Raw genomic sequence first — 10,556 nt, forward strand, 5'->3', positions numbered from 1 at the left:
GTGATCTGAACAGCAGCGCAATCTTCTCACAGCCGCCAGTGAAAGCCTCCAGCATAAGATGCCATAGTGACCCAGGCGGCCCGCACAGCATCTGGCCGGGCCCCCCGTGCCCTGGGCCCCATAGCGGCTGCCTGGGTTGCTATGGCAATTGTTAGGCCACTGGTTCTGACTACATTGACTCTGTCCTGGTGCATCCACCTTGCGCCTTTTCTATAGGTGCCATGCCTGATATGCTTGAAAAAACGTTTGCATTGAATTTTTATGGCAAGTTTTTTTTTTTATGCTAGATAGTTCAGCAGGTCTTCCAGCATGCAGAATGTGATAACACATGTGCATAGCCAACTTGCACACACATAATAAAACCAATTTAGACAGGAGACAATACACCTACCTCCATGTTTTTGGAGTGTGGGAGTAAACCATTAGGAGAAATAGGCAGACTCCATGTGGAGAGTGTCCTGGCTCAGGTTAGAACCAAGGACCCCAGTGCTGCAAGGCATAAGGACCCACTAAGCCTCTGTACTCAACAGTGTGAATGGGGACTTATGCTATTGAAATAGAAAAGCTCTGCACTGCCACCTGCTGGCTTAGATTGATAGTAGCAGGTCTTGAAAACTATATTTAAAGAAACTGTATCATTATGACTTCTTTAATCTCCATATCCTATTGTGTGTTGGAATTTGTAGTTGTTGACACATTTCTGTCTAATTCATGCAGTTCCGTCATTGAATAAAATGTCTGAGGAGTTTGTTGAAGAGGCAGCAGGCTAGGGCACTTCATCAGGAGAAGGGAGGGGGAGGGGAGCACGTTGGACTTTTCACCTTGGATGCTGACATTGTTCCATCACTGACGCATACCTCTGAGTGCACATAGATATGTTTAAAGCAGAACTCCGGGCAGGATTTTTATTAACCTTTGCAGTGGGGCTACCCCCGCACTGCAAGGGTTAAATGCTCATTTTTATGTAGGTTAGGAAAAGAATGTTATACTCACCCGATCCTTGGCTCTGGCTTGCTCTTAGGCCGATCCCTATCTTTTTATCTTTTCTTTCACAAGGAGTGGACTGAGGCTGGAGTCAGCGCATCAAGAGCCACCACACACAGACGGATCCTGGACATGGGCTTCAAATGTCATATTCCTCTTGTCAAGCCACTCCTGAACAACAAACAACGTCAGAAGCGTCTTACCTGGGCTAAAGAAAAACAGACCTGGTCTGCTGCTCAGTGGTCCAAAGTCCTCTTTTTCTGATGAGAGCAAATTTTGCATCTTATTTTGGAAACCAAGGACCCGGAGTATGGAGGAAGAATGGAGAGATGCTCCTTGAGGGCAGGGACTGATGAGTATGGACTGGAAACATTGCAAACATGTTATTTAATTAGTGTATCCTAATAGTGTATCCGCCTGCAGGGACGCTGAACAGATTCAGTTTCATTGTACCTGACCTGGTGTTCAGCCTAGACGTTAGGTCAGCTTCCATCAGTGGCTTTTCACACATTTAGGGGGTTATTTACTATTGAGCTGAAGGATTAAGCCCAAGCTTCTTCTGCTAATCCTATGGCTCACTTTGGCTACCGGAGCCCTTCAGTTTAGCCAAACAGAAGGGCTGCTGTCCGGGCTTCACAATGGCCGATACAGCAACCGAAGGCAGCTGAGCTAAAGGCACATGCGTTCTCCCTGCAAAATGTAAACAAATAGTAAAAAAAACAAATGCGTGCAGTCCCCCTCCCAAACCAAACCATTAGGTCCTAAAGGCAGTGGCGTCACAGGGGGGGTGCGGCCGGCACCCGGGTGACACCCCCCTCTGACTTGCAGTAATTTTGGTGTCACCCCCCTCTGAAAAGTCGGGTGCTCGGTCATGGACCGAACGCCCGACAGTATCAGGAGAGAGGAGGGGACCCGGCAGCATACCTTATCCCGCCGGGTGGCTGTCTCCTCCTCTCTCTGCCAGCGTCCATCACCAAGATGGCCGCCGGCAGGTTTCAGAATACTGTCGCGCATGCGTAATGACGTAACACGCGCGGTGACGTCTTGGCGGGGTGACACTCGGACACCGCTCCGGGTGTCACCCAGCCTCGGGACGCCCCTGCCTAAAGGATCTAGTAGAAATGTTAGGAGGGAGCCCCTCAAGTTAAAAATTAAAAAAATAGTGCGTGGGGTTCCCTCCCTTTAGGTCTGGTAGGTATTTTAAGGGGGGTCACCACCCCCAACAAATGTGGGAAAAAAACTCACTGGGTCCCCCCTAAACTTCCCAACCAGACCCTTAATCCGAGCACAGGCCTAGCATGGCAGGAAAGGGGGGTGACGAGCGAGCACCCCCGCCCTTGCGCCATGCCAGGCCACATGCCTTCGACATTGCGAGGGTGCTTTACCAGGGTCCCCCCCCCTGGAGAAGTACCCTGTCCCAGTGCTGATGAGGACAAGGGCCTCTTCCCCACAACACTGGCGAGGTGGTTGTGGGGGTCTGCGGGCAGGGGGGCTTTTTTGCATTGGGGTACCCCCTTTTAACCCCTATACCCCTACTCAATCACTAAAGGGTTAAACAAATAGTAAATAAAGAGACCAGACTTGTAGTAAAAAAAATGTAAAACCCCCAAAATGTAAAAAAAAACCCGATCCAATGTTGCAATCCAAGGGTCAATCACATGGTCCACGAACGCCACCGACGTGTCAAAATAAGAAAAGTCCAGACACCCGCCGACCCGAACCGCACTTGATGAACCTGCAAAGCTAAATGACCGGTTTGATAAGTGGTGGTCAAATGTAAACAAATAGCTGTTCACATTCGGCCAACACCTGTCAAATCGCACTTTGCAGGTCCCAGCCGAATGAAAACAAATGGGCGGAGTCAGCCGTGACTTCCCCGCTGGCTCTGCCTATTTGTTGTCATACAATGACAGGATACTCTCCTCAAACGACCTGAGGATAGTAGGAGGTCATTGCTTCGTGAATAATCCCCTTAGTGACTGGTTCCCTTTTACATACATACATTACAGTGGTTCTCAACCTGCGTAACCTCAGGACCCACATTTGTCCTCGGTCATTAAGTCGCGAACCAAGTTGCACTGCTATGTTCCATGTGCAGGCGAGTGAACTGTGGGTGGGAGGTGCGTTTGGGTTGCCATTACGGAAACTGAAGTGGATCCTCAACTAGGGGTCCAGTGTGGGCTGCTGTGCTGTGATGGAGCTCCATCCATATGTGTATTGCTTGTAAAGCTCTTGTGCGTGCCCGGGAGCCAGGATGTGATGAACTGTAAGCAATGCACGTATGGATGGAGCTCCCTCGTGGCCATAGCCCCACCTCACCCCACCTCAAGTCGACACTCAGCATCGGGCATCATATTTTTTAATGGCTGCTCGGTGCGAGAACTGACAGTGCTTCTCTAGGGGGAGGCTGAGGATCCTCTCACCTAGAAAAGTGGAAGGCATGTGGCGACAGGGGCATCCCGAGGCTGAGTGACACTCGGAGCGGTTAACAAGTGTCACCCCGCCGACTCGCCATCGCGCACGCGCAGCACTCTTCTGATACCTGCCGCCGGCCATCTTGGTAATGGACGCCGGCAGAGAGAGAAAGGGACAGTCACCCGGCGGGATAAGGTATGCCGCCGGGTCCCCTCCTCTCTCTCCTGACACTGTCGGGTGTTCGGTCCATGGCCGAGCGCCTGACTTTTCAGAGGGGGGTGACACCAAAATGACTGTCAGTCATTTTGGTGTCACCCCTCCAATGGTGTCACCCGGGTGCGGGCCTCACCCCCTTTGTGACGCCACTGTGTGGCGACCCACTAGACAAGGGGTTGCGACCCACTTTTGGGTCACAACCCACCAGTTGAGAACCAAGGCATTAAAACAAGGATCTGTAACATTACCCCATGTGACCAGTTGGTGGCAGTGTTGTGTTAGATTTGAAGTTAAGCTGATTTTATAGCGTTTATTATAAGAGTAAAGGGCATATTTATAAAGCAATGAAGGTTTCATACATCAAATATTCACTGCAGGCGAATCTTCCTGGTGCTTGTGTTCGAAATGACAATGAGTGATTCACCTGCAGTGAATGACTTATAAATAGGCCCCTTAGTTACTGTTTCTAGTGTGACAGCTGAAGCCATCCTTTGATTTAACCCACATTTGTGCCAATTGTCTGGTATGAATTTAAGTAAGCCCCTATTGCAGGGGTAGGCATTGGCAACCTCGGCACTCCAGCTGCTGCGGAACTACAAGTGTCATAAGGCATTGCAAGACTATGACAGCCACAGGCATGACTCCCAGAGACAGAATCACGATGGGATGTGTAGTTTCACCACAGCTGGAGGGCCGGGCTTGCCTACCTGGGACCTATTGAGTGTTTTGTTGCCCATTTCCTAAAGCATGACAGTGCTCAACATGTGGAATCCCATCATTTTCACTGGTACCCCATAGACTTCAATGGAAGCGCCTGAGAAATGCCCAAAGAATGCGCATAACACGTATTTTTCATGCCTAACAACTCTTCTCTCCCTAGTAATAATTCCAAATGTATTCAATGAATGAGATTTCTAAACAATCTGAGAAAACGTAGATCGAAAAATGACATACTTTATTGTATAGAAATATTTTACATCAATATAAAAAGATCATGAAATGTGTATATAGATTGTGTGGCAATACCACAACACTGTGGCCATAAAGTAGCCCAGGATTCTCTCAGCCAGAGGGGCTGAGCGGCTCCAGGAAGCAATTGCTTGTATCAGGAAAGAGCCGGCTTCTCAGTCCTTTCCATGGTTTCTGGTTCATAGTTGGGATCCTGGAGCCGGGAGACTTCTTATGGTGCCCATACACCTGCCGATTATCGTACGATAATCGGCAGGTGTATGGAAGGCGTGCGACCGTCGCACGTCTTTTGTCTTCCCAAGCACGCTCGAAAACCCGCCGGAAATCGTACGATTTTCAACGGGTTGGTGGTGTGCTCGGCAGACAAATGCTGCACGGGCCGATGTGCGCAAGCACACACTGCCCGCTCATCATTGGAATCATCGGAAGCCCTCACCGGGGCGGGCTTGCGATGATCGCAAGTACGATCTGCCTTTCCAAGATGGGCAGGTCGTACGAGATTTGAATCACCTGACAACCATCACACAACGAAAGTTGTGCGACGGCTGTAAGATGTATGGCCAGCTTTAAGGTGCCCATACACCTTACGATTATGGGACGAAACTTTTCGCCCGATGATCGTATAGGCGTACGATTTTCGTACGGCAGCCCCCTCCTGCCTCGATGATCGCAAGATTAATTTAGCCGTAATTAACGAAAAGCACCTGGGCGAAATGCGGTAATTGATTTGCCGTATTTTCGTTAGCGCAAGCGTAGTGTAGATCGTACGACTTTTGACAGACGGAGCAAAACAAACGACAAACGCACTCAACAATTTGTTACCAGTTATACAGTAAGGTGCACACGAAATGGGCTTTGAACAAACAGACGGAAACGCCAGCAACCTTACGACAACCGTACGATCTAGCAAAGTTTTTAAACATGCTTGACCGTCAAAAGTCGTACGATTGTATAGTACTGTCGGTTGAACACTGCAATGCACACATACGATTATCGGCCGAAAAAAGTCGAGCGCATACGAAAATCGTACGATAATAGTAAGGTTATCTTACACCTTAAAGGGCACCTTTAGGTCCGGTTTACACCTGGGCGTTTTGTAGCGCTTCGTACGCTCTGCAAAACCGAAATCCCATTGTTTCCTATGGGTATGGTTCACACCTGGGCGTATTTCAGGCCGTATGAACGCGCTACAAAACAGCCAACGCCCAAAGAAGTACAGGAGCTTCTTTGGGGCGTATTTGCCGCGCATATCCATTGGGATACAGCCAGGTAGCCCTCGGAAACGCGCGTTTGTCCACGAATCGCGGTAAAAACGCGCGACAAACGCGCATATTCGATACGCCTAGGTGTGAACCCAGCCTTAGTAGTGACCAGCACTTGATTGTGCACCTGTGTACAACCTTCATGAAGAGGGTGCTGGGATGTATTGAGGGCCCCACCTGTGAGTCAGGAGAAGTCCACCCAGGAGTCAGAGGGGAGGCCAGTGCAGCAGGGAGCTGCGGGTTTGTGAAACCTATTGTGAGGGTTGGCACGTTATTGAGGTTGTTATTGAGGTTGTCTGGAGGAACCAGACAGTGGCCCTGGGAATTGAGGCCGGAGCCACAAGAGAAAACTGTTACAGGAGTGGGACACTGAGTGTGAGGGACAACTCAAAGATTGGTGAGCCCATATCTGTTATATGCTGCAGCAAGCTATTTTATGTTGGACTTCTTGACTGTCTGCCTTTTGAAAGAAAAATAAAGACTTTTTGTTAATGGAAAAGAGCTGTGCGAGTGCTTTGTGAGCTCCTCAACATTACAGTTGTATTAGTGGGACGCACCTCAAAAGACCTCGGCAGACCCAAAGATCTTGGGGTGTACGTGTACCCTGATTAAGATATCCTTGAAGTTATCCTTGAAGCAAACACAGCTGATATCTGTCTCTCGGCTTCCACCTTGCAACATTGTGACGCAGAAAGCAACAAGCAACTTGTGTAAACAAATCCCATCACTGCGGGTATGGCCTGACTGGTCCCTAATTATGTTAACACAGTAGGTGTAGGAACTGAAGGGCCAGAACAGTTCAAATAGTCCAGATACAACTTTATTACATCAGAGTCGGGGGACAATTGGGTAGAGTGGCCAGAACACACCCCCTTCATCAGGGCTTGAGAGAAATCATACGTGTGTACTACAATCCCTGCACCTTGAACGTTGTATTGAGTTGTGATGGGAGGACTTGTCAGCGGCTGGTTTTGCCCTGATTAAGGGGGTGCGTTTTGGACCCCTGAATGCATGGGCCACCTTTCTTGATTTGTCCACTGACCCTGATGAAAGGGCGGGTGTTTTGGAAACCCAAAATGAATTGACCAGCTTGCTTTATTTGTCCACTGACCCTGATAAAGGGGGTGTGTTTTTGGCCCCTGAAAGGCATTGGCCACCTTACTTGATTGTCCCCTGACCCTGATGAAGGGGACCTTTTTTGGACCCCCTGAAAGGCATTGGCCAACTAACTTGATTGTCCCCTGACCCTGATAAAAAGGGGTACGTTTTGGACCCCCAAAATGCATTGGCCAGCTTACTTGATTTGTCCACTGACCCTGATAAAGCGGGTGTGTTTTGGAATTCCGAAATGTATTGGGCGCCTTACCTCATTGTCCCCTGACCCTTATGAAGGGGGTGTGTTTTGGACCCCAGAAATGTATTGGCCACCTTTAGTGATTGTCCCCTGACCCTAATGAAGGGGGTGTGTTTTGGGCCCCCAAGATGCATTGTCCACTGACCTGGATGAAGGGGGTGTGTTTTGGACCCCTGAAATACATTGGGCGCCTTACCTGATTGTCCCCTGACCCTGATGAAGGAGGTGTGTTTGGACCCCTGAAAGGCATTGGCCACCTTACTTGATTTGTCCCCTGACCCTGATGAAGGAGGTGTGTTTGGACCCCTGAAAGGCATTGGCCACCTTACTTGATTTGTCCACTGACCCTGATGAAGGAGGTGTGTTTGGACCCCTGAAAGGCATTGGCCACCTTACTTGATTTGTCCACTGACCCTGATGAAGGAGGTGTGTTTGGACCCCTGAAAGACATTGGCCACCTTACTTGATTGTCCCCTGACCCTGATGAAGGGGGTGTGTTTTGGACCCCCAAAATGCATTGGCCACCTTACTTGATTTGTCCCCTGACCCTGATGAAGGGGGTGTGTTTTGGACCCCCAAAATGCATTGGCCACCTTACTTGATTTGTCCCCTGACCCTGATGAAATACATTTGTATCCTGTTGAGCCAAGGATACCCTGAAGGTCCTTTGGCATTTGTGAAGCTGCCTACCAGATCAGCCATATATACATCACGTTACCATTATCAGGTGAGAAACACCAACAGAATAACCACAGGGGGCCCAACACTTTCCACTTCCAAATACCGAATTATGTTCAGTCACAGAAGCAGTTGGGAGACGACACCCCTTGTGTAGGGATGATTTCGGCAATACCGATATTACCGCAAAATGATTCATTTTGTCCAAACGGCAATTCTTAGTTTCTCTCATTACTACTCATTCACTACTAAGGCAAAATTAACTGACATTTTTTTTTTAAATGAAATTTGTATTTCCTTTGTTTCCCTTCAGTCTTTGCTCTCCTCCTCCTTGATGTATGTGTCCTTTAACTATTACTACTACTATACTTTTTCTACCATTTTACGTTTATCTATATGTCATTAATATGGATGCACTAATACCAATACTAGTATCGGTATTGGTGCCGATGCCAAGTATTTTGGTGAGTACTCGTTCTCACCCAAATGCTCCGATACCTAGCCCGATACTTGAGCTTCCGCTATCAGGAAGCCGGGCAGCCAGTCATTACACGCTGTCCGGCTTCCTGATTGAACGGGAAGCCGGCTCCATGCTCCCTCGTCCCTTTTCCTTTCAGTTCACGCATATCTCTATGGGGGTTATTCACGAAGGAGCCGAAGGATACAGCCGTAGCTTCGGCTGATCCTTTGGCTCTCTTCAGGCCGCCGGAGCCCTTTGGTTCAGTCGAACCGTAGGGCTGCTGTACAGGCTATTCACTATAGCCCGTACAGCAGCCGAAGGCAACCTGTGCGGCTCAGCCGAGCCGAAGGCATATGCTTGGGCTCGACTGAGCCGAAGTGACACCCCAAGCGTGGAGAAAGGTCTGATCTCCATGCAAATGACAGCTGGGCGGAGCCAGCCATGATCTCACAGATGGCTCCGCCCAGTTTTAATGACAGATCAGCGTCCCCAAATGACCTGGGGACGCTGATCTGTCACTAAACAGCTGGGTGGAGCTGGGCGTGACGTCACGGCCCGGCTCCGCCGAGTTGTTGTTCATTGGCCGGGACCTACTAGAATACTCTGGCAGGTGCCGGCCAATAGGAAACAGTTGGGCGGAGCTAGCTTTCACTGCTAGCTCCGCCCAATTGATTTTCTTTTGCCAGCGTTTCGTTTTAATCTTTTTAATTTTCTTTTTCTTTTCTTTAAACTATTTTTTTTTAAATTGCTACATTTTAAAACAATTTTTCAACTTTTTTATTCTTTTCTAGTCTGCTCGGTACTCAGAGCATGTTCAGCTGACCGAAGGCAGCCAATGTACCGCTGAAATCAGCCGCACAAGCCTGAAGTGAATAGCCGAACAGCACTCGGCTTACTTCACTTCGGCTCGGTTATTCACTCGGCTGCCTTCGGGGTTAGGGTTAACCTTAACCCTATAGGTCCCCTATTTGGGAACGTTGGGTTCATTTTGAGTTGGTGGCCGTCCCTTTGCAGAGAGGCCTTGATGCAGCAGTGTTGCTTTACATGTGTTTTTAGTTGTAATTGAAACTTTATTTAGTTTCTTTGCACTGACGAGCATGACAACGGGCCGGGAACCTTTATAATTTCCTCTTCATGTGGGGGAAAAGAATGTGACATTGTAGATCATCAGAATGTAATATGACGGGAAGAAAGTTCTCATGCCCAAAGACTGCACCTGGAAGTGAAGGACGATCTTCACGATGAAACCGCCTGGCAGGAATCTAATGTGGTTCCGGAACCTCGCCTCCTTCTATGGCACCAACGGGGTATTGTGACATCACAGGTGAATTCAGCCTCACACTGTGACCCCCCGCGGTGTGCCGGGCCCCATCCAGCTGGTAGGATGCCATTGCTGGCGACCTTGGTGCTAATTAGAGTTGAAGCCGGAGGAAGACGACGCTGATTTGTCTACACCACTTTAATTATTAAGTCCAACTAGCAGCTGGGGAACAGCGTGGTGCCACCGCGCCCGTCCCCAGCTGCCGGAAAGCCATTGGTCGCCCCCCTTGTTGTCTGGGCACCTTGCTGACCTCCGCTGTGCAGAGAGAGAATACAATGTGCAAACGGAATCATTTTACTTAAAGCCGAAACAGCTCCATACACAGATAACATACATGTACATAACATACATGTACAGGAACTGCTTTACCTGCCAAAGGATTTGTATTTTATCCCATCCTGTTCTGAGATTTACACAGCTCTGCCACACAGCAGAACCAGCCCAGAGACCTGTCTTTTCTCTACAACATCTATATAAGACAACTAGGTCTCCTCCCTGCCCCCAATCTGTGATTGGTGGCAGTGTAGGTGGGTTGGGGGCACTGGTAAAGAATGCACCCACTAGAACTGAGCCCCAAAAAAGGGAAAGGACCCCCAAAACATACTCACTGACTAACAAGCTGGCCAATCAGGAAGCCGGGCAGCAAGTCATTCCACGCTGCCCGGCTTCCTGATTGGCCGGGAAGCCGGCTCCATGCTCCCTCGTCACAAGTGACTCCTTTCCCTTGCAGGGTCCTGTGGAGCCACCTTCGTGTGTGCTAGTAAGCTGTATGTGTCAAACACTCAGACACAGCAAGGCAAGACACACTCAGGCCTAAAATGTGCATTTTAACACATGTGCGGGGAAAAAAAATACAAAAACGCCAGCAAAAGAGCTAAAAGTGAATATTGTGACTAT

The sequence above is a fragment of the Nanorana parkeri genome, unplaced genomic scaffold (genome assembly GCF_000935625.1).
Source record: "Nanorana parkeri isolate BGI_ZX_2015 unplaced genomic scaffold, ASM93562v1 scaffold6, whole genome shotgun sequence".
NCBI classification, from domain to species: domain Eukaryota; kingdom Metazoa; phylum Chordata; class Amphibia; order Anura; family Dicroglossidae; genus Nanorana; species Nanorana parkeri.